The following is a 23,537-nucleotide window of genomic DNA, read 5'->3' as shown; positions in this document are numbered from 1 at the left end:
CTTGTTCAGAGGCAGAATGACAGATTTTTACCTTGTCAGCTTGGATGTGATCCAGCAACCTTTTGTTTATTGGCCCAACGCTCTAACCACTAGGCTACCTGCCGCCCTAACGACAGCACTAAAGACTCGGTCAAGGACCGGTTGAAAATGTCAGTGAAGACTCTTGTCATTTGGTCAGCGCATGCTTAGAGTACACATCCGGGTAATCCGTTTGGCCCTGCTGCCTTTTGAATGTTAACCAGTTTAAAGGTCTTACTCACGTCGGCTATGGTGAGAGTGATCACACAGTCATCCGGAACAGCTAATGCTCTCATGAATAATTCTGTGTTGATTGCCTCGAAGCGAGCATAGAAGTTATTTAGCTTGTCTGGTAGGCTCGTGTCACTGGGCAGCTCGCGGATGTGCTTCCCTTTGAAGTCCGTAATAGTTTGCAAGCCCTGCTACATCCGACGAGCATCGGAGCCGGTGTAGTACGATTCAATCTTAGTCCTGTATTGACGCTTTGCCTGTTTGGTGGTTCGTCAGAGGGGATAGCGGGATTTCTTATAATCTTAGAGTCCCGTTCCTAGAAAGCGTCAGCTCTACCCTTTAGCTCAGTGCGGATGTTGCCTGTAATCCATGGCTTCTGGTTGGGGTATGTACATACAGTCAGTTTGGGGACGACGTCATCGATGCACTTGATGAAGCCAGTGACTGATGTGGTGTACTCCTCAATGCCATCGGAAGAATCCTGGAACATATTCCAGTCCGTGTTACAAAACAGTCCTGTAGCATAGCATCTGCATCCTCTGACCACTTCCTTATTGAGCGTGTCACTGGTACTTCCTGCTTTAGTTATGGTTATGGTCAGATTTGCCAAATGGAGGGTGGGGGAGAGCTTTGTACGCGTCTCTGTGTGTGGCGTAAAGGTGGTCTTGTTTTTTTCCCTTTGGTTGCACATTTAACATGCTGGTAGTAAATGAGGTAAATGGATTTAAGTTTCCCGTCATTAAGTCCGCGGCCACTAGGAGCGCCGCCTCTGGATGAGCATTTTCTTGTTTGCTTATGGCCATATACAGCTCGTTGAGTGACGTCTTAGTGCCAGCATCGGTTTGAGGTGGTAAATAGACAGCTACGGGAAATATAGATAAGCTGTTCTATCTTTCCGATGGACCAAAAACCCCGCCAGCTGTATGTTGTTATTCAGCCACGACTCTGTGAAACATAAGATATTATAGTTTTTAATATCCCGTTGGTAGGATATTTTGTTATTCAATGATTGCACATTGGCTAATAGGACTGATGGTAGAGAAGGTTTATTCACTCGCCCTACGAATTCTCAGATGGCAGCCCGACCTCCGCCCCCTTTTTCTCCATCTTTTCTTCACGCAAATGACTGGGATTTGGGCCCGTTCACGAGAAAGCAGTATATCCTTCGCGTCGGACTCGCTAAAGAAAAAATCTTCCTCGTCCAGTTTGAAGTGTGTAATTGCTGTTCTTATGTCCAGAAGTTGTTTTGGTCATGAGTGATGGTAGCAGCAACATTATGTACAAAATAAGTTGGAAAATAAGTTATAAACAATGTCAAAAAACAAAATAGTTGGTTAGGAGCACGTAAAACGGCAGCCATCCCTCCGGCGCCATTGAAATCCCTAAAAGTGCCCCATACAATAAGGGGATTTTCTGTACCTATGTTGTGCAGAAAAAAGTAAATTATGAATTGTTTTACATTAGTTGAGAACAAATTGTCATCCAGTAGGCTTTGATTAAATTTCCAATATCCCCGTCCACTTTGAAATTCTGCAAGCGTTATGAGGAGGCCAATTAGAGGATGGTCCAATCACACTCTGTCTCCAATTAATCATTTTTAAACTTTTGATGACAGCAAGAATGAGCCCAGGAAGTAGTCAAGACGTCTATCTTGACTAAGCCTCCTTCGTGTACATCTCACTTGTTCAGGGTTTTTCAGCCTCCATATATACACTAGTTCTTATGTATCCATGATGTTTGTGATCTCCTTAAGTGCATGAGAATGATCGTTTGTAGTGTGATTTCAAATATGATCCATTGGTAATTAAAACCGTATTATATTCTCCCACCATAATAATAGATTAATTTGTTACTTTTCAGTTTAATAGATTATTATATATATTTTCAAAGAAGTGTGGATCATCATTATTTGGCCCATATAGATTAATTAGCCAGATCTGTTTTATGTCCAATAACATATTTAAAAGGATCCATCTTCCTTGAGAATCTGTTTGCAAAGTTTACACAATCGGATTAATATTGTTGTTAATTAATAAAGTCACCCCTTTTGAGTTTCTTTGCCCATGACAAAAATATATTTCGCCCTCCCAGTCCTTTTTTCACCCAACCTCAGCTATATATAATTTCTTAAGCTATGTAAAAATGTATCTTTTTTATGATCTACTAATTGTAACTGGCTACACTTATTTCCCTACTTACCATAATGTTACCAAAGTTTGAATTATACTTAACACAACCAATGTTTGTGAACTTCCCATCAAAAAGTACCATGATGATTTAGTATCCATTTAGCTGTACCATAATATGTACACTGTTAAGCAAAATGTACTGAAGCTGCAACTGTGAAAACATCGAATTGCCTTACTATTTCACCCACTAAAATCTTCCCCCCTTATCTAGGTCTGTTGTCACTAAGACCATGGCATCATGTCTTTTTAATAGACGACTCTGAGGGGAGAACACTTCACAAAGCAAACTTTTTTTTTTATTTTTTTTTTTTTAGGGGTGGATCAGCTTAATATTGCGGAAAGAATGTTGCTTCCAAAGTAATTGTCTGCATCATTTCCAATCCCCCATATTTTTTTGGGTAAATATATATATCCATACACGCATGCATACATATACACATATATACATACACATACCTATATAGACATACATACTTTTTTAAAGAATATACCTTTATTATTATTCCCCGCAACCCTACCACCGCTCCCCCAATTGGAGTAAACTAATAAACACTTCTGCTTTTACCTTCAATTTATACATCTTATACCTATTTTACAGACACAGTCTACTTTATAATAGTTCTCTCTTGTTTGTTCTTAGTCCTTCCTCTATTTCTGTTGTCCATCCAATTTTATTTCCACTTGTAACTGCGCTATTTCACAGAAGCTCCGCACCTATACACATTTCACAGATCCCGTATGCCCTACATTGTTTATCTTGTTATTAGTCCCACCCTTCAGTTCCACTCAACCCTTCCCATCTATCTTCCAACATCATCCATTTCGGATTTTTATTTGCCATATATTTTTCAACTGTGCTGTGATGCTTCACAAAAGATTTGAACCTTCCTATTCTCATAGCTTCTACAGATTGTAAATTAAAAATAAACATTTTTGCTAAAATAATTATTATATTATTGATTGATTGACTATGGCTTTTCAAATCCCCCAGTATTGCTATCTGTAGCGTTAGTTCTAGGCAAATGTTGCAATTCTTCAGCCATTCCTGGACCTGTGACCAAAAACGAGCTACATATGGACAATACCAAAATAAATGATCTAATGACTCTGCCTCCTCACAACAGAATCTGCAGAGCTGGGAAGATTGTATACCCCATATATATAACATTCTATTAGTTGCAAGAATTTTGTACAGTAATTTAAATTGAAAAATTCGAAGTTTTGAATCCGGCGTTGTTTTGCGTATCAATTCATAAACCTTGTGCCATGGAATGGGTACATCGAAAATCTCTTCCCAACTATTTTGCAATTTATATGGCACAGCTGTCAGTTTTTTGGTCCTTAAATGAAATTGGTATATGTTTTTATTTATCACACTTTTCTTTAACCATTTATGTTCTTTAATACAGGGCCGACATACAAGTTCCTTACTTTTTTCCCCTTCTACTTGCCTCTTCCATTTTTGTGGTAATGCTGCAATTAATTGGTTGTAATTTTGGGTAGAGCAGACATTTCCATATGTCTGTGTTAGCTGCATGTGTGACATAACTCCACCAGTCCTATTTATGATATCATTCACAAAAATTATACCTTTTTTAAACATTTCTTCGATAAATACAGTTTTTTTATCAATTACTATATTTGAATTTAACCACAATATTTGTTGTACTATTTGTTCCGTCCTTTCAGGTGGATTAAACTGAAATTGCAACCAACTTTCTAAGGCTTGTTTAAAAAATAAGGATATTTTGGAGATTATTTCCTTTTCAAACAACCGAAAGTGAGCAGGTGTAATCTGAATAAAGGGAAAAAGGCCCTTCTTGAACATAGGATGAGACATTCGTACCAATTTACTAGAGAACCAGTTTGGATTTAAGTATAACTTTTGTATGACTGATGCCTTTAGTGAGAGGTCTAATGCTTTAATATTTAATAATTTCTGCCCTCCGAATTCATATTCGTTATATAAATAGGCCCTTTTAATTTTATCTGGCTTGCCGTTCCAAATAAAATGGAATATTTTTTGTTCATATAATTTAAAAAGCAGGTCACTAGGTGTAGGCAAAACCATAAGCAAATAGGTAAACTGTGATATGACTAAAGAGTTAATCAGGGTGATTTTTCCACAAATAGACAAGTATTTTCCTTTCCATGGTAGCAAGATCTTATCTATTTTTGCTAACTTTCTATAAAAATTTATTGGAGTGAGATCATTTCTTTCTTTTGGGATTTTTATACCGAGTATGTCCACATCTCCGTCAGACCATTTGATTGGTAAACTACATGGCAATATAAAATGTGTATTTTTTAGTGATCCAATACGTAATATGGTACATTTATCATAATTTGGTTTTAATCCAGAGAGGATAGCAAAGGTATCTAGATCCTCTATGAGGCCGTGGAGCGATTCTAGTTGTGGTTTTAAAAGAAAACATGAATCATCAGCGTATAATGACACCTTGGTTTTTAAGCCACGGATTTCTAATCCATTAATATTAATGTTTGATCTAATTTTAACAGCTAACATTTCGATGGCAATAATAAATAGATATGCCGATAGTGGACAACCTTGTTTTACTCCTCTAGATAGTTTAAAATTTTCTGAGATGTAGCCATTATTTACTATTTTACACCTAGGGTTACTATACATAATTTTAACCCATTTTATAAGAGATTCCCCAAAATTGAAATATTCTAGGCATTTATATATAAACTCCAGTCGTACTTTATCAAAAGCCTTTTCAAAATCAGCTATGAAAACCAGACCTGGTGTCCCCGATATTTCATAGTGTTCTATTGTTTCCAGTACTTGCCTTATATTATCTCCAATGTATCGTCCATGTAAAAAACCTGTCTGATTAGGATGAATAATATCTGACAAAACTTTTTTTATTCTATGCGCCAAGCATTTTGCTAGGATTTTTGCATCACAACACTGAAGTGTAAGAGGTCTCCAATTTTTTAATTGGACTGGATCTTTATATATACCACTTGGGTCCTGTTTCAGTAATAACGATATCAGACCTTCTTGTTGCGTGTCTGATAATCTACCATTTATATAGGAGTGGTTAAAACAAGCTAATAATGGCCCTTTGAGTATATCAAAAAAAGTTTTGTATACTTCCACTGGTATGCCATCCAGCCCTGGAGTTTTCCCATCCTTAAAGGCCCCAATTGCATCAAGCAGTTCCTCCTCTGTAATTTGGCCTTCACATGAGTCTTTCTGTACAGATGTTAATTTTACATTATTAATAGGAAAAAAATCCATACAATTAGTTTCAGTTAGTGGAGATGGAGGAGCCTGAAACGAAAACATATTCTTAAAGTACTTTACTTCCTCTTTCAAAATATCATTTGGTGAATCATGCGTGACTCCATCATTTGTAACAAGTTTTAATACATTTTTTTTGGTAGCATTTCTATATTGAAGATTGAAAAAGAATTTGATGCATTTTTCCCCATATTCCATCCAGTTCGCTTTATTTTTATAATATATTACACTGGATCTTTCTTGAATAAGTTCCTCCATTTCTTTTTGTTTTTCCTCTAACTTATTCTGTGCCTCTATGGTACCGTTTTTATTGCTATCTAACTGTACTGTTAGTCCTTCAATTTCCTTTGTTAATATGGACTCTTTTGATCTAAATTCCCTTTGTTTTATAGATGAGTACTGAATTGCATGGCCTCTAAAGGCACACTTAAAAGTGTCCCATACAATAAGGGGATCTGCTGTACCTATGTTATGTCTGAAAAAGTCAGTTATAAAATCTTCTGTCCTAGTTCTAAACAATTTATCATCTAGTAGACTTTGATTAAATTTCCAATATCCTCGCCCACGTGGAAATTCTGTAAGAGAAATATATATGCCAATTATGTGATGATCCGACCGCATTCTGTCCCCTATCAACACTTTTTTAACTTTTGGTGCCAGAGAGAATGGTATAAGAAAGTAGTCAAGACGACTAGCTTGATTCAGCCTCCGCCATGTATATCTCACTAAATCAGGGTATTTAAGTCTCCATATATCCACTAATTCCAATATATCCATGACATTCATGATTTCCTTAAGTGCCTGAGGGTGATAGTTTGTAGTGTGATTTCCTTTCCGGTCTATAGAGGTATTTAAGACCGTATTAAAATCTCCCACTATAATAATAGAGTCTAGTGTTGCTTGTAGAGTTGATAAATTCTTATATATATTTTCAAAGAAGCTTGGATCATCATTATTCGGACCGTATAGGTTAACAAGCCATATTTGTTTATTGTCCAATAACATATTTAAAATAATCCATCTACCTTGAGGATCTGTTTGGACAATTTGCACATTTGGATCAAAATTATTGTTAATTAAAACCATCACCCCTTTTGAATTTCTTTGCCCATGGGAGAAATATATTTTGCCCCCCCAGTTCTTTTTCCACAAAACTTCATCTAAAACTGTTGAATGGGTTTCCTGTAAACAATAGATATTATAATCCTTCTCTTTTAGCCAGGTAAATACTGATCGTCTTTTCTTATTATCTGCTAAGCCATTACAATTGTAACTGGCTATACTTATTTCACCACTTACCATAATGAGACACACCTTTCATTCTTTTAATCAGAATATATTTTTGTAAACGTACTATTAAAAAGTAACATAATGATTGAGTGTCTATATAGTTGTACCATGATATTTGCATTTCTACTAAGTAAACCTCCAATTGGTCCCTACTATTCCACCCGCTAAAAGGCCTCATCTCGAGATGGCTTGTCATCCCAATGCCCGGCAGACCACCCTCGACCCCCTGTATCCCATAGCCCTGAACCGACTGGGATCCATTCTTTGAAAAGAGCATACAGTGCCATTTACCGAATTGAAGAAGATCAATTGCCATATGCATTTCCATTGCCCTCACCTCGATTTGTATTATATATATCTGTGGATCATCCTCTATTGTCCCTAACATCTTTTACTTCTTCCTTCGCAACAGTTGTGGGATACACACATACACCCACACACACTCAGCCCTTACCCCCACACAACCATAAGCTCACTTTCTCAACAATTGCACCATCCCAGAGCCCAACTCAAGATGGGTCATGATTTACAAATGCACTTGCAGTTGCAGCTGCATGAGAAGGCCTGCAAGACCGCACAAAAAATGAGCAAAAATTGAGAGATTTATTTACCATTGTCACATCCTAGATAATGGAGGTCAAATGTACACCTTATTCCTGAAACACCCACAATACGGCCACCCGTCATGACCATGTCCCCACGCATCTCCATGCAGTCCGACTTTGATTTTGTGCCGCCAGGGCCACAATAATATACCCCCTCTCTGAATGTCCGAGTGTGACCCCCTCCCCATGGGTTACTGCAGCTAGTGTTGCCAGCACTGCCACTGCCTGGGTGGGGGCACCCCACCGGAATCCCCACCGGCTAGGTACAAGGTCGTCAAGGTTCTCATTAGCAGCTTTGAGAATTTCCTTGTATATTATGCTCTCCCTTTAGGGGGCTTTGGCTTTGCAGGACCAACCCTGCCAAGCAGGCTCAGAATCTTGAGGGGGCAGTGCTGCTCTTGGTCTCTGACCTCATTTTAGCTGCATACAGAGACCGCTTACAGCGAGCACATAAAACAGTTAGGGACTTCTCCTTAGTATCTGGGTCATTCAGGTGGGTGTCTAGGGTATAGTGCCATGGACCGTACCATTAAAATAGGATAATAAATAATTAGATATAATTTATAAAAAAATATAAAAAAAATGTAGTTCTCCATGATAGGACAATAAATAAATAAGACGTATAATTCATTATAAAAGTATATCCATCATCTGAACAACATTGAAAGCCCTCTCATACCCGGCTCACAGCAATACATTGGCTCTGGGATATGCAACCATTTCATTACTCACCCACTCAACTTTCCAAACATAACAAATAAAATAAAAAATAAACACAAACCATACCATCCACACATACTGTGCCTTCTGTTTACTTAGTTTTTATCTTCACTATGTTGAATTAGTGCTTGTGTGTTCAATTAGTTATATGTGAAGATTTATAGAAAAGCTATATTTTTTATTGTATTGTTACAATCAGTAACCGGGCTTGAATTGTGTTTATTTCCCTCGTCTATGAGAACTTTGTAATTTTTAAAATAACCATGGAGTAGTCTTTGTGTCTCTGAACAACTGGTTATCAATATATAGTTTATCAACGACGAGAGCTACTCGTTTCGCTTTTAATCTATTTTCTTTGAAAATTGGATACAGAACTTTACGCCGTTCTGCAATTTCCTTCGGAAACTGATCATTCATGCCAATTTTGGTCCCAGCAAGTCTTTTACCCAGGCTTTTAACCATTATTTTATCTTTAAATGAAGCAAATTTGGCAACGATTGGGCGTTCGTACCTCTGCCCTCTCTGTCCGAAGCGGTGAACGCGTTCAAGTTGGATTTTGTCGATAACTTCGCGTGGAATCTGAAGCGCTGTAAGGAGGAACTCTCTAACTATAGATTCAGGAACTTCTCCTTCTTTTTCTTGGATACCTGTAAGTACCAAATTCTCTCTCATGGATCTAGTTTGCATGTCCAGTAAGGCTTCCTTCAGAACGGTGTTCTCCTTTTTAATTCCATTCATTTCTGTTTCAATCTTATTGACTGTCGCTATTAGCTTGTGTGTTTCCTTCTCCAATGTCGCAGCTTTTTCATCACTCATCTCTAGGCTTGCCTTCAACTCTTTTATATCCTTACTAACTAATTCAAGTATACCCAGTTTGTCATTTATTGATTTTAACAGATCGGTTTCGACCTTTACCATTCCCGGTGGTGAGAATATTAAATCATCAGTGTCTGTAGAAGAGTCACGTTTTCGTTTTGTAATCGGTTCCCCTGTCTTACTCTCCGTCATGTTTGGTTGTTGCCTGTTTTCGTAATATTTGTCGATAAATGTCTCTAGTTTTAGGATTTGTTTTGTGTTATTGTCCAGATTGAAGGTTATCACTCACCAGATTATGTAGTGCTAATATTTTAGTCTAATTTAGCAGATATTTCGAATATTATGTTTTATCTTGAGGTGCTCTACATAAATCCCTTCAGTCCGCCATTACCCTTACGTTACCTTTACGTCATACTCGCCCTCCCAGTCCTTTTTTCACCCAACCTCAGCTATATATAATTTCTTAAGCTATGTAAAAATGTATCTTTTTTATGATCTACTAATTGTAACTGGCTACACTTATTTCCCTACTTACCATAATGTTACCAAAGTTTGAATTATACTTAACACAACCAATGTTTGTGAACTTCCCATCAAAAAGTACCATGATGATTTAGTATCCATTTAGCTGTACCATAATATGTACACTGTTAAGCAAAATGTACTGAAGCTGCAACTGTGAAAACATCGAATTGCCTTACTATTTCACCCACTAAAATCTTCCCCCCTTATCTAGGTCTGTTGTCACTAAGACCATGGCATCATGTCTTTTTAATAGACGACTCTGAGGGGAGAACACTTCACAAAGCAAACTTTATGAAGTGGTACAGTGCCTTGCAAAAGTATTCATCCCCTTTTGCATTTTTCCTATTTTGTTGCATTAGAACCTGTAATTTAAATGGATTTTTATTTGGATTTTATGTAATGGACGTACACAAAATAGTCCAAATTGGTGAAGTGAAAAGAAAAAAATTACTTTATTAAAAAAAAAAAAAAAAATGAAAAATGGAAAAGTGGTGCGGGCATATGTATTCCCCCACTTTGCTATGAAGCCCCTAAATAAGATCTGGTGCAACCAATGACCTTCATGAGTCACATAATTAGTTAAATCAAGTCCACCTGTGTGCATTCTAAGTGTCACATGATCTGTCACATGATCTCAGTATATATACACCTGTTCTGAAAGGCCACAGAGTCTGCAACACCACTAAGCAAGGGGCACCACCAAGCAAGCAGCACCATGAAGACCAAGGGGCTCTCCAAACAGGTCAGGGACAAAGTTGTGGATCAGGGTTGGGTTATAAAAAAATATCAGTAATTTTGAACATCCCACAGAGCACCATTAAATCTATTATTAAAAAATGGAAAGAATATGGCACCACAACAAACCTGCCATGAGAGGGCCACCCACCAAAACCCATGGACAATGCAAAGAGGGCATTAATCAGAGAGGCAACAGGGTTGGGTTATAAAAAAATATCAGTAATTTTGAACATCCCACGGAGCACCATTAAATCCATTATTAAAAAATGGAAAGAATATGGCACCACAACAAACCTGCCATGAGAGGGCCACCCACCAAAACCCATGGACAATGCAAAGAGGGCATTAATCAGAGAGGCAACAAAGAGACCAAAGATAACCCTGAAGGAGCTGCAAAGCTCCACAGCGGAGACTGGAGTATCTGTCCATAGGACCACTTTAAGCCATACACTCCACAGAGCTGGGCTTTATGTAAGAGTGGCCAGAAAAAAGCCATTGCTTAAAGAAAAAAATAAGCAAACGCGTTTGGTGTTCGCCAAAAGGCATGTGGTAGACTCCCCAAACATATGGAAGAATGTACTTTGGTCAGATGAGACTAAAATGTAGCTTTTTGGCAATCAAGGAAAACGCTATGTTTGGAGAAAACCCAACACCTCTTATCACCCCGAGAATAGCATCCCCACAGTGAAGCATGGTGGTGGCAGCATCATATTGTGGGGATGTTATTCCATCTGCAGGGACTGGGAAACTGGTCAGAATTGAAGGATTTTTTTCACTCATACATAAGTTATACTTAAACCCAAAATGGTTCTCCAGTAGATTATTAAAAGGCTCATCCTTTGCTAAAAAATTGCCTTTTTGCCTCTATACAGATTACAACTTCTAATTTCTGAAATTCTAAATGAAACTTTGTTTAAAGTATCACCCTTTCTTAAAGAACCCATACAAAGCTGTGTACAATAAAAATTGTATCCTCCAGAAAAACTAAAATATACTGTTTGAAAAAAAAAATATATATATTTTTAATTTCAATAAATAATGAACAATATTATGAACAGAAACGGTGGAGTTGTCACATATGCAGCTATCGAATGTCTGCTCAATCCAAAGTTATAACCAACTGCTTGCAGCATTACCACAAAAATGGAGGCAAGAGGGAGATGGTAGGGAATTGTTTTGCATGCCATATATTAAAGATACAAATTGGCTGAAAAGGCTTGAGGACAAAAATGTTGACAGCTGCACCATACAGGTTGCAAAATAAATGGGAAGAGATTTTTGATGTAGAGAAATTATTATACACATTTTTTTTTGACACAAACAGAATGCCATATATACTGTATGGGGCATACAACAAATCTCAGCTCTAGATTTTGCCGCAAAGAGACAAAATCACTCGATCATTTATTCTGGTGTTGCCCCTATGTAGCTTGTTTCTAGTCACAGGTTCAGGAATGGTTTAAAAAACATTCACTTAAAATGAACCTTATAAATAGCAGTGTCGGCGATTTGGAAAGCCATAGTCAATAAGTCAATCAATAATACTCGTAGGACAGGTTTATCTTAATCTCACAGTCTGTGGATACTATGTAAATAGAAAGGTTCAAAATTCATATAAAACATCACAACACAATTGAAAAATATATCGCAGATGGAAACAAAACAAGGGTGGTCTATTTTGATAGGTGGGATGGGCTGAGAGTGGCTGAGGGGTGGGACTGAGAGCTTATGTTCGGTAATGTATTATTATGTGATTGCTGTATATAAAAATACCACATACGTAACATGTATATGTCAAATGTACACTACCGTTGAAAAGTTTGGGGTCACTTAGAAATGTCCTTGTTTTTGAAAAAAAAAAAAAAAAGGTCAATTAAAATAACATCAAATTGATCAGAAATACAGTGTAGACATTGTTAATGTTGTAAATGACTGTTGTAGCTGGAAACTGCAGATTTTTTATGGAATATCTACATAGGCGTACAGCGGCCCATTATCAGCATCCATCACTCCTGTGTTCCAGTGGCACGTTGGGTTAGCTAATCCAAGTTTATCATTTTAAAAGGCTAATTGATCATTAGAAAACCCTTTTGCAATTATGTTAGCACAGCTGAAAATTGTTGTTCTGACTAAAGAAGCAATAAGACTGGCCTTCTTTAGACTAGCTGAGGATCTGGAGCATCAGCATTTGTGGGTTAGATTACAGGCTCAAAAGGGCCAGAAACAAAGAACTTTCTTCTGAAACTTGTCAGTCTATTGTTCTGAGAAATTAATGCTATTCCATGTGAGAAATTGCCAAGAAACTGAAGATCTCGTACAACTCTGTGTACTACTCCCTTCACAGAACAGCACAAACTGGCTCTAACCAGAATAGAAAGAGCAGTGGGAGGCCCCGGTGCACCACTGAGCAAGAGGACAAGTACATTAGAGTGTCTAGTTTGAGAAATGCTGGCCTTCTAGGCAGAGTTGCAAAGGAAAAGCCATATCTCAGACTGGCCAATAAAAAGAAAAGATTTAGATGGGCAAAATAACACAGACACTGGACAGAGGAACTCTGCCTAGAAGGCCAGCATCCCGGAGTCGCCTCTTCACTGTTGACGTTGAGACTGGTGTTTTGCGGGTGCTATTTAATGAAGCTGACAGTTGAGGACTTGTGAGGCGTCTGTTTCTTAAACTAAACACTCTAATGTACTTGTGCTTTCCTTTCAAAAACAGACATTTCTAAGTGAACTTAGAACTTTTGAAAGGTAGTGTATGTACTGTATATGTAGCGGAAAAGCTGTAAAAACAAAAAAGGATATGTGTCCTCCGAAAAGGGGTGGTGGTGAATGGGTTAACATAACTTTTTTTTTTTACAAAGACAATGCCACCGGGCTTAGGGCCAACTCGTTCAAACAAAGCTCATAGGTCATTTTGCAAGCAAACAGCTGTGTAATTGATGTTAAGGTGCAGTAAAGTATGTATGTTTGTACCTTTGCACCCTCAGTGTGGTTGCAATACAACCTGTATTTAGAAACTGAGGTATACTCAACGACTTTATTGGCCATGTCTGATTATCCAGTCTGAGTATAAAAAAGACTGAGGCATTGAAGGTCACAGAAGGCAGAAACATGCAAAATATAAATGAACATGTTGCATCACATCTTTCATTGCCACTCAAAATGGTTCTTTCTCTTTTCCCCCTCACTGACTCTCCCTTCAAAGTCCATATAATAGCTTACTGTGAAAGAAAATGTCCGCTTATCTTCTGAGATACAGAAAAAGTAGGCTATACTTCAAATTAAATGTAGAATATCAGACTGTGTGATTTATTTATGTATAACTATTGCTCCCGAAAATATGTGCAACGCGATTAATTTAGTTTGTGTCACAGAAAAGAGTTCTACTTATACAACATGTTTTCTCAGACCTCTATTTCACACCTTTTTCAAGCTAGTCAATTAGGGACTCATTATACCTTATTACAATAATGCCGGGTACTGGACAATAGTCTAATGAAAGCTGTAATCTACCACTTTATCCCACTTGGATATTGCTTCAGTCAATGCAAAAATTTAATTAATATGATTATAATATCACTGATAATTGGTTTGCAATTTGAGATAAGGTGACAGGAAATGACATGTGAGATGTTTAAAGTGACATTCACAGTTTTGAAGGAAATCTGATGGATATATTAAACTCTGACAGTCTCTGACAGATATCTAAATGAATCTGTATTACAAGTCATTCACATCAGCTTAAGCTGTAGGATGAGTGGAAGCAATGTAATAAACAGACAGGGTTTCAAGGTGTGACAACATTGAACAAAGTCACACTCCCAATTATAGAGGCTTCTGTCAAAAACAAAACACCTACAACAAGGGTGTTAGACAATAATGGACTACCTACAGAACACACACGTAGGTACCTACGGACGCAGGCAAACGCACACACAAACACACACAAACAAAGCATGTAATTGGAGGGTTTGGGGGAATTACAATGCTAAAAAAGCAATGGTTCTTCTGCATACAATAGCAATCCTTCTGCATAATTTCACAGGATGGCATTGCCAGGCGCCATGATGAGAATCTCCTCCTGAGGCAGTAAGTATCTTAGGATGCAAATGAGCTGATCCAACCACTAATAGTAGCATTCAGACGATATCAATTACTTCTTCAATGTTTGCTTTTTAAGCCTTTTCACTGTTTGGCTTTTAAGTTACTTCACTGTGCACTCTATGGGGTGTTGTCTAACTTATTTTATACTTTGGGGAATGTTGTGTGTTTTTTTTTTTATTGGGCACAGGGGAGGGTAGTGTGTTTTTTCCTAGGTTTACATACACCCTTTTGGAGGAGGTTTCACTATCATTTCTTCCATCCTAGCCAAATGTCCTCTTCTGCTTGCATGTGCCTCTAGATCAAGGTGTTTTGGTACTTCACTTACGCACTACGCTTTTCCTCACGCTAACTTTTATTATAAACTGGGTGGTTTGAACCCTGAATGCTGATAGGCTGACAGCCACGTTATATCAGACCATATACCACTGGTATGACAACATTTGTTTTTCCTGCTCTCATTACGTTGGTAACCAGTTAATAATAGCAATGAGGCACCTTGGGGGTTTGTGGTATATGGCCAATATACCACGGCTAAGGGCTGTGTCCAGGCACTCTGCTTTGTGTCATGCTTAAGAACAGCCCTTAGCCTTGGTATATTGGCCATAAATCACACCCTCTCGGGCCTTATTGCTTTAATATACCACAGGTGAGTATAGTCTACCAGTCTAACTGTCTATCCTGCCCTCTATCCACCATTCATATTGACAATAGTGGTAGGTGGATCGTTTGTCCAGATCTGCAATAGGCTAACTAGCATCATACCACACATAATCATTCAAAGCTGCACCCATGTTCAATATGACTGGAGAGGCCACTTTTTGAGTCAGCTCAAAAAGCTCCCCTATTGATCTTGTTTAAGAACAATACAATTATCTAGACTAGCCTACAACTGCACAATGCAATGAATAATTGCATTATTGTTTTCAAATGAGTACAAAATTCTACTCTAGGCTGTAAACTGCAGTGAAAATGTCATTTGAAAAATGGCGCAAAATTACTGTGAGCGGGTCAGTCTGGCTGCATTTTAAGTTCTGGTACTGAGATGGGCTGTCTGTTGCGGATATCATTCTCCTAAGTCACCCTATAATAATGTGGCCACATATACTCCCAGCAGGCCCAGTTATTCAGGAATGTTTAAAGGGAAAATCCACAAAAAAAGATCTTAAATAAATAATAAGATTCATGACAGGTCAGGCCCCCAATATGCTCATTAAAGTAATTCTCTCCCAGTGATAGGATATCAATTTCCCAAGCCATAGTTATCAATTACCATGTGATGCAGGGAACCAAAAACTTCCCTTCCTTCACCACATACTGTAGCACATGTCAAAAGCTTTACCTGACTAATAATTGCAACTCTGCTGCTGATGGGCTCCAGAGTGGCGCAGATGTCTAAGGCACTCCATCTCAGTGCTAGAGGCATAACTACAGACCCTGGTTCGATCCTGGGCTGTATGACAACTGGCCGTGATCGGGAGTCCCATAGGGCGGTGCACAATTGTCCCAGCGTCGTCCATGTTAGAGGGTAGGCCGTCATTGTAAAATAAGAATTTGTTCTTAACTGACTTGCCTAGTTAAATAAAGATTTTTAAAAAATGTGTCATAGCGACAGTCTCCATCGCTCTATCCAGATCAGCCATAGATGACAGATAATCCCTGCCTTTCAAGCTGTCAGCTCTTGATTGGTTAAGCCTTGTTACCTGTCAGCCACTGCTGAAAAAGAGTTAGAGAGAGAATTGTTTCCACTAGGTAACGCCCCAGAAATGGAAGGGCATAAAATTGTATTGCACTGCTGGAGCTAGGAACAAAAGCATTTTGCTGCACCTGCTTTAACATCTGCTAATCTTTGTATGCAAAAAATCTACTTTGATTTGAACATATCGTATTTTACTTGACTTTTGCCACAATGGCCGTCTGAGGCACATCTTTCACTGCCCCCTCTGGCCTGCCATGGTCTACCCTCCTCTCTCTCCGAGACTAATCTAATGCTCACAAAGAACCCCAGCTAAAGTTCACATTGAAAATCCTCTTTCAATATGCGAATCTCTTTGATGTTATATGCAAAGAGCCCTGCTTTATCTGGCACATGCATGCTCCATCACAGCCAGGCTGAGCTCTTTCCTTTTAGTAATCATCCCTGACTCGCACATCCACACTGACAGCTCAGTATGGGCTCGTGTATTACCCCAGGAACCACCCAGACACTGTCAAACTTGAACAAAAGCAAAGCCCACAAAAATGAGACATGCATGGCCTAATTAACATCTAACGCCTTCAGCTCATGTCCTTTCCTATAGTGAGCTTGTGGCAACATTGTAGTTCTGTGCCTTTAATCTCCATGTACATGTTATATGTGAAAGCTGCAGAGGACTTTCTACAGTAGCTAGCACACCACCTCTCTGTGGAACTTCTGGGCAGGATCATCCTGGGCAGGATCATCCTGCTACTGAAGCTTCTCTTAGGGGCAATTCACATATACACACTGTAACAACATAGACTGAAGACATAGGGCCATTTAAAGGTACAGTAGTGATTAGGACAGGTGAGAGAGGATGTTTGACTCCACAACAGACTGCCGGCCTATTCCTCAGTCAGCGAACATCCATAGAAGACATCAACCATAAACTGCTTCGCAACTGTGGGATCATGAGTCACTAGGTCTCCATTGTTCTGCTGCTCGGCTTCCATTGATCCATTTATCTTCTGAGGTAGAGATCTAGATTTAGCAGAAGAGAGATAGTGTCAGACCGGGGTCACTATCTACGTACACACCTCCATCTGTCTTTGTGCGAGATGGATGAAGTAAAAAAAGAACCAAAGATAGAGCGGTGACTATAAACTTGTGCTGAAGTGAGCGCGAAAAGTGAGAGAGAGAGAGACGCCCGGGACATGCAGGGGTGTGAATAATGAGGATAGCGGCGCTAAGATCCCTCCAATCCCTCGGAAACACCGTTAACAACGTGTCTCTCTTCCCCATGGGACGTGTATGATACAAGTCCTCGCTATCTTAAGCCTCCCATGTGCAGGGATCCTGCAAAGCAATTTGGCATTAAGTCACACCAAGCTGTCAGCGATTGTCCATCTATTTCCCCATGTACTCTCTGTAGAAAACTAGGAGCCTGGGTTGGCGTCTCTTTATCCTCGTTGCCGAGGCTTTATCATGCACGGAAAAACTGGCATATTAATTGAGCTATTACAGTGAGGTATTGCTTGCTTGTTAGGCAGAACAATAACCTGCAGGAGCACTAGCCTTAAGAAGAATAAAAACATTTTGCTCTTTTTGTGCTTATGGAGACAAATCCCAGTAGGGTTATGGGTGGGGGATATTCCTACTTTAATGGAGCACACTGGGCTCCTATTAGGACTATAGATCCCCGCAACAACATGTTCTGCTGTTCAACTGTTCAGCATTGCAGGGCCAGAAAGAAAATGGCAACCCACTCTGACATCAATTAATGTTGCACTGAGAACAGCAAAAGCATAGGTGAAGGATATTAGGGAGGAGATGGGCCTGTGATAACAGCCTGGTTGGGTCTGAGACAAACAGCCTGGTTGGGTCTGAGACAAACAGCCTGGTTGGGTCTGAGACAAACAGCCTGGTTGGGCCTGAGACAAACAGCCTGGTTGGGTCTGAGACAAACAGCCTGGTTGGGCCTGAGACAAACAGCCTGGTTGGGTCTGAGACAAACAGCCTGGTTGGGCCTGAGACAAACAGCCTGGTTGGGCCTGAGACAAACAGCCTGGTTGGGCCTGAGACAAACAGCCTGGTTGGGCCTGAGACAAACAGCCTGGTTGGGTCTGAGACAAAGAGCCTGGTTGGGCCTGAGACAAAGAGCCTGGTTGGGCCTGAGACAAAGAGCCTGGTTGGGCCTGAGACAAAGAGCCTGGTTGGGCCTGAGACAAAGAGCCTGGTTGGGCCTGAGACAAACAGCCTGGTTGGGCCTGAGACAAACAGCCTTGGAGGGCAGTTTTTTTTATGTACTTAAAAAAAAACTTGTACCCCTTATCTCCCTAATTTCGTGGTATCCAATTGGTAGTTACAATCTTGTCTCATCGCTGCAGGTCCTGTACAGACTCGGGAGAGGTGAAGGTCGAGAGCCATATGTCCTCCGAAACACGACACAACCAAGCGGCACTGCTTCTTGATACAATGCCTGCTTAACTTGGAGGCCAGCCACACCAATGTATCGGAGGAAGTACCGCACACCTGGTGACCGTGTCAGCGTGCATGCGCCAGGCCCGCCACAGGAGTCGCTAGAGCGCGATAGGACAAGAACATCCCTGCCGGCCAAACTCTCCCCTAACCCGGATGACGCTGGGCCAATTGTGTGCCGCCTCATGGGTCTCTCGGTCACGACGTTGGGCTTTTTCACAGGAACTGTCAAGTAACATGTCTAAATGGGAACCAAGCACAGGAGTTTGAACATGTCCACAGAAAAGACAAAACAAAACAGAGAAACGGTTTTCATTTATCCATTTTCACGTCGTGTCTTTGTACAGTAGCTTGTTGGGAAGGCACAGCTAAGACAGCATGACAGCAGTGTTCTGTCTCGGAGAATATGGCCTTCCCACAGGGGGAATTGTTTCTCTCGCTCTCTCGCTCTCTCTCTCATTCACCCTTTAGCATGTCTTCTTATTGAAGGGCAGCGCATACAGGGAGAAAACAACCTGAGCAAACGTTAGGAGAGGTGTAGTTGTTAAATTGACCGGTCATCCTCAAGAAACACAGATCGAACGCACACAACCCTTAATATCAAGCAGAAACCACCTGTCTTACAAACATAATTAGCAACAGATTCATTGACGAATCGATGCGCACGCAAACCATAATAGTGAGGAAATAAACGAATGTATCCAAAAGCAATATCCTACTATTACCCAGTGTATGCCCGAGCAATATCCTACTATTACCCAGTGTATGCCCGAGCAATAACCTACTATTACCCAGTGTTTGCCAGAGCAATAACCTACTATTACCCAGTGTATGCCCGAGCAATAACCTACTATTACCCAGTGTATGCCCGAGCAATAACCTACTATTACCCAGTGTATGCCCGAGCAATAACCTACTATTACCCAGTGTATGCCCGAGCAACACTGTATCATGTCATTCCCAAGAAGTCAGCGGCATATAACACCAATCTAGCACTCCAAACATCATTCATAATCAGAAGTTAGCTATACGCTTTTGTAAAACAATGTTCATTGTATTTAACAGTTTGGCTGAAGGCAATGCCTCTGTTGCCTTTGCCAATCAAGGCATACGAAATCTCAAGGTACTGGAATTCCCCGTTCTCTGAACTATTCTTGTACTTTTCAAGCATTTAGAGACAGACGCATGTGATTCCAGTGAAGTAACAGAGGAGTGTACAACATTGAATTATTACAGCATAACATACAAATATTTCAGTAAAATATAAGTAAAAACAAAGCCCTTGGACACACATAATTCGTTTCAAATGAGAGTCTTGAGGTTTAGATAACTATTTATGGATCACATGTCTCTCGTCCCTCTGGTTAGATGTATAAATGGCACTAATGTGCAGAACACTGCACCTCTAGGAAGAAATGTCCATATCGAAAACCACAGCAACACACAAATAAATATCCAGTAGTGGTGAAATAAATTGTAAGCAGTGTCCATTGAGCAAATTCTATTGTGTATGTTACAATGCAATACCCCTACTCTCCATAGTAACCAACAGAGCACACAACTCAAGGGCTTCTTATCCTTGAAAGCACTCTCTGTATTTTCCATTTAGTACCTTGCCAGCGTGAATATCACATTTTGAGAAATGACAGGCACACACAGTGTGTTTTAGCCCGTACTAATGCAGGTCAACTTCTCTTGCATAATTGCAGGCTAAAATCAACAACATGTTTCAAACCCATAAGTCATGAGGTCTTGCGCGTTTACGGCGCATCCGTGAACAGGACACTCCCCATATGCTGATTTGTTTATGATGTGCACTGCACCGTAAAAGGCTTGGCTGCATTCACTCACCTCGCTCGAGTTTTCCATTTCACCATAATGACATTGACAAACAAAACAACAGTGGAATAAAATGGAATTACAGATGAGTGCCTATATCTCCTCTCAACTTTCCATCACCCCGCCTCTCTCTCCCTGGTGTCTACTATCCTTCAATAGTTAAGGTGGACAATTTCAGGAGGTTATTCAAACGAAGAGCTGGGGTTGAATGCAAGTCAATCTTGATAGTAAGGTAATTTATCACACTATTGATCTTCAGCGCTTGCAGATTTGGCATGGAGTGGGTGTGGTGTGTGCGTGTGTTGCTCTGGTTATTTTCATAGAACGCAGCTTTTCATCCAAGAAGACATTATGCGTCAGCTTTATCCGCCAGTCTCATTTTAGCCTCCATAATACCGGCAAAACCACCGTTGGCAAATGTCTATGTACCAATCGATACAATGCAGAATGCAGTCAAAATCAGTTCAGCACAGCTGTAAGCGTGGCGACATCGATACATTTTCATGCTCGGACAATAAGAATGCTAAAGACGGATTGAGATTGCCTTTGCAAGACAAAACGCACTGTATCTAGTTTGTGAACAATGTGTTTTTGTTGCCCATGTCAGAAGCAAACCACAGTACAGTGGGTATTACAGTTTGATGGAACTTTGATCATCATCGTCCTTTACGTTTCAGACTTTTCCTCTTCCCGGAGACAAAGGATGTATTTTTAGATGGAGGGATGGAATGGAGAAACATGCAGGCATCCACAATGGCGCTGAATGATTTAAGGGCTTGAAGGTGTGCTCTTCCTCCTCTGACCTTTGGAATGTGCATGCTTTGGGACTTAAAGTAAACACTGCTCCAGTTCACTGGTGCTCAAACAGAACATAACACTCCTTATGCAACCTTACATGCACCTTTCCTATCTCTGTCCTCAGCAGGTCAATTTTCAAAAGTCACATGGACTCGTGGCCAAAAGTTTTGAGTGACATATTAATTTTCAAAGTCTGCTGCCTCAGTTTGTATGATGTCAATTTGCATATGCTCCAGAATGTTATGAAGAGTGATCAGATGAATTGCAAAATCCCTCTTTGCCATGCAAATGAACTGAATCCCCCAAAAACATTTCCACTGCATTTCAGCCCTGCCACAAAAGGACCAGCTGACATCATGTCAGTGATTCTCTCATTAACACAGGTGTGAGTGTTGAAGAGGACAAGGCTGGAGATCACTCTGTCATGCTGATTGAGTTCGAATAACAGACTGGAAGCTGCAAAAGGAGAGTGGTGCTTGGAATCATTGTTCTTCCTCTGTCATCCATGGTTACCTGCAAGAAAACACGTGCCGTCATCATTGCTTTGCACAAAAAGGGCTTCACAGGCAAGGATATTGCTGCCAGTAAGATTGCACCTATATCAACCATTTATCGGATCATCAAGAACTTCAAGGAGAGCGGTTCAATTGTTGTGAAGAAGGCTTCAGGGCGCCCAAGAAAGTCCAGCAAGCGCCAGGACCGTCTCCTAATGTTGATTCAGCTGCGGGATCGGGGCACCACCAGTACAGAGCTTGCTCAGGAATGGCAGCAGGCAGGTGTGAGTGCATCTGCACGCAGTGAGGCGAAGACTTTTGGAGGATGGCCTGGTGTCATGAAGGGCAGCAAAGAAGCCACTTCTCTCCAGGAAAAACATCAGGGACAGACTGATATTCTGCAAAAGGTACAGGGATTGGACTGCTGAGGACTGGGGTAAAGTCATTTTCTCTGATGAATCCCCTTTCCGATTGTTTGGGGCATTCAGAAAAAAGCTTGTCCGGAGAAGACAAGGTGAGCGCTACCATCAGTCCTGTGTCATGCCAACAGTAAAGCATTCTGAGACCATTCATGTGTGGGGTTGCTTCTCAGCCAAGGGAGTGGGCTCACTCACAATTATGCCTAAGAACACAGCCATGAATAAAGAATGGTACCAACACATCCTCAGAGAGCAACTTCTCCCAACCGTCCAGGAACAGTTTGGTGACGAACAATGCCTTTTCCAGCATGATGGAGCACCTTGCCATAAGGCAAAAGTAATAACTAAGTGGCTCGGAACAAAACATCGATATTTTGGGTCCATGGCCAGGAAACTCCCCAGACCTTAATCCCATTGAGAACTTGTGGTCAATCCTCAAGAGGCAGGTGGACAAACAAAAACCCACAAATTCTGCCAAACTCCAAACATTGATTATGCAATAATGGGCTGCCATCAGTCAGGATGTGGCCCAGAAGTTAATTGACAGCATGCCAGGGCGGATTGCAGAGGTCTTGAAAAAGAAGGGTCAACACTACAAATTGACTCTTTGCATCAACTTCATGTAATTGTCAAAAGCCTTAAACACTTATGAAATGCTTGTAATTATACTTCAGTATTCCATAGTAACATCTGACAAAAATATCTAAAGACACTGAGGCAGCAGACTGTGAACATTTTATATTTGTGTCATTCTCAACTTTTGGCCACGACTGCACTTCCTCTATAAAGGGTAGCTTTTTTAACCGAGTCTTAATTGAGTTTCCGTTAAGCATGAAGTAATCTTTCATAGCAGGCTGTGTGGTGAGGGCGTTCCTATAGTGGTGCGCCTGCTACAGAATCTCAGATGGGCCACACAAGCTCAAGCTAACACACAGGGGCTCGGGCAGGATAAACTATTTAACTGCACCCATCCGGCAGGCTTCATTGTGCGTCGATGCTTGGAGGCAGGGCTATAAACAGATTAAAGTAGAATAGTTCTCTGAAGGGTGCTAAGTAAAGCCCATTAAAACAAAAATGGTTTCTGTGCAGCAGCTCATACACATTTCAGCAGGGGAAACAAGCCACTCTCTTTTGTGAGAGGATCAACTCCTCTGTTTGCTTGCTTTGTAACAGATCCAAAAGAATGTTGTCTTTACCGCGAGAGCCCAAGGCTGTCATGTCCCTTCCACATTCATGACGAGAAAACTGTCTCCATTGAGAAATAAACAGTGGGATTATCCTATCCTAATCTGATAGAAGTAGCACAAAGAGTGACCTAGGGTACTTGG

The sequence above is a fragment of the Salvelinus namaycush genome, chromosome 34, assembly GCF_016432855.1.
Source record: "Salvelinus namaycush isolate Seneca chromosome 34, SaNama_1.0, whole genome shotgun sequence".
NCBI lineage: Eukaryota > Metazoa > Chordata > Actinopteri > Salmoniformes > Salmonidae > Salvelinus > Salvelinus namaycush.
The sequence above is the reverse complement of the archived record's forward strand: the minus strand, read 5'-3'. Positions refer to the sequence as shown.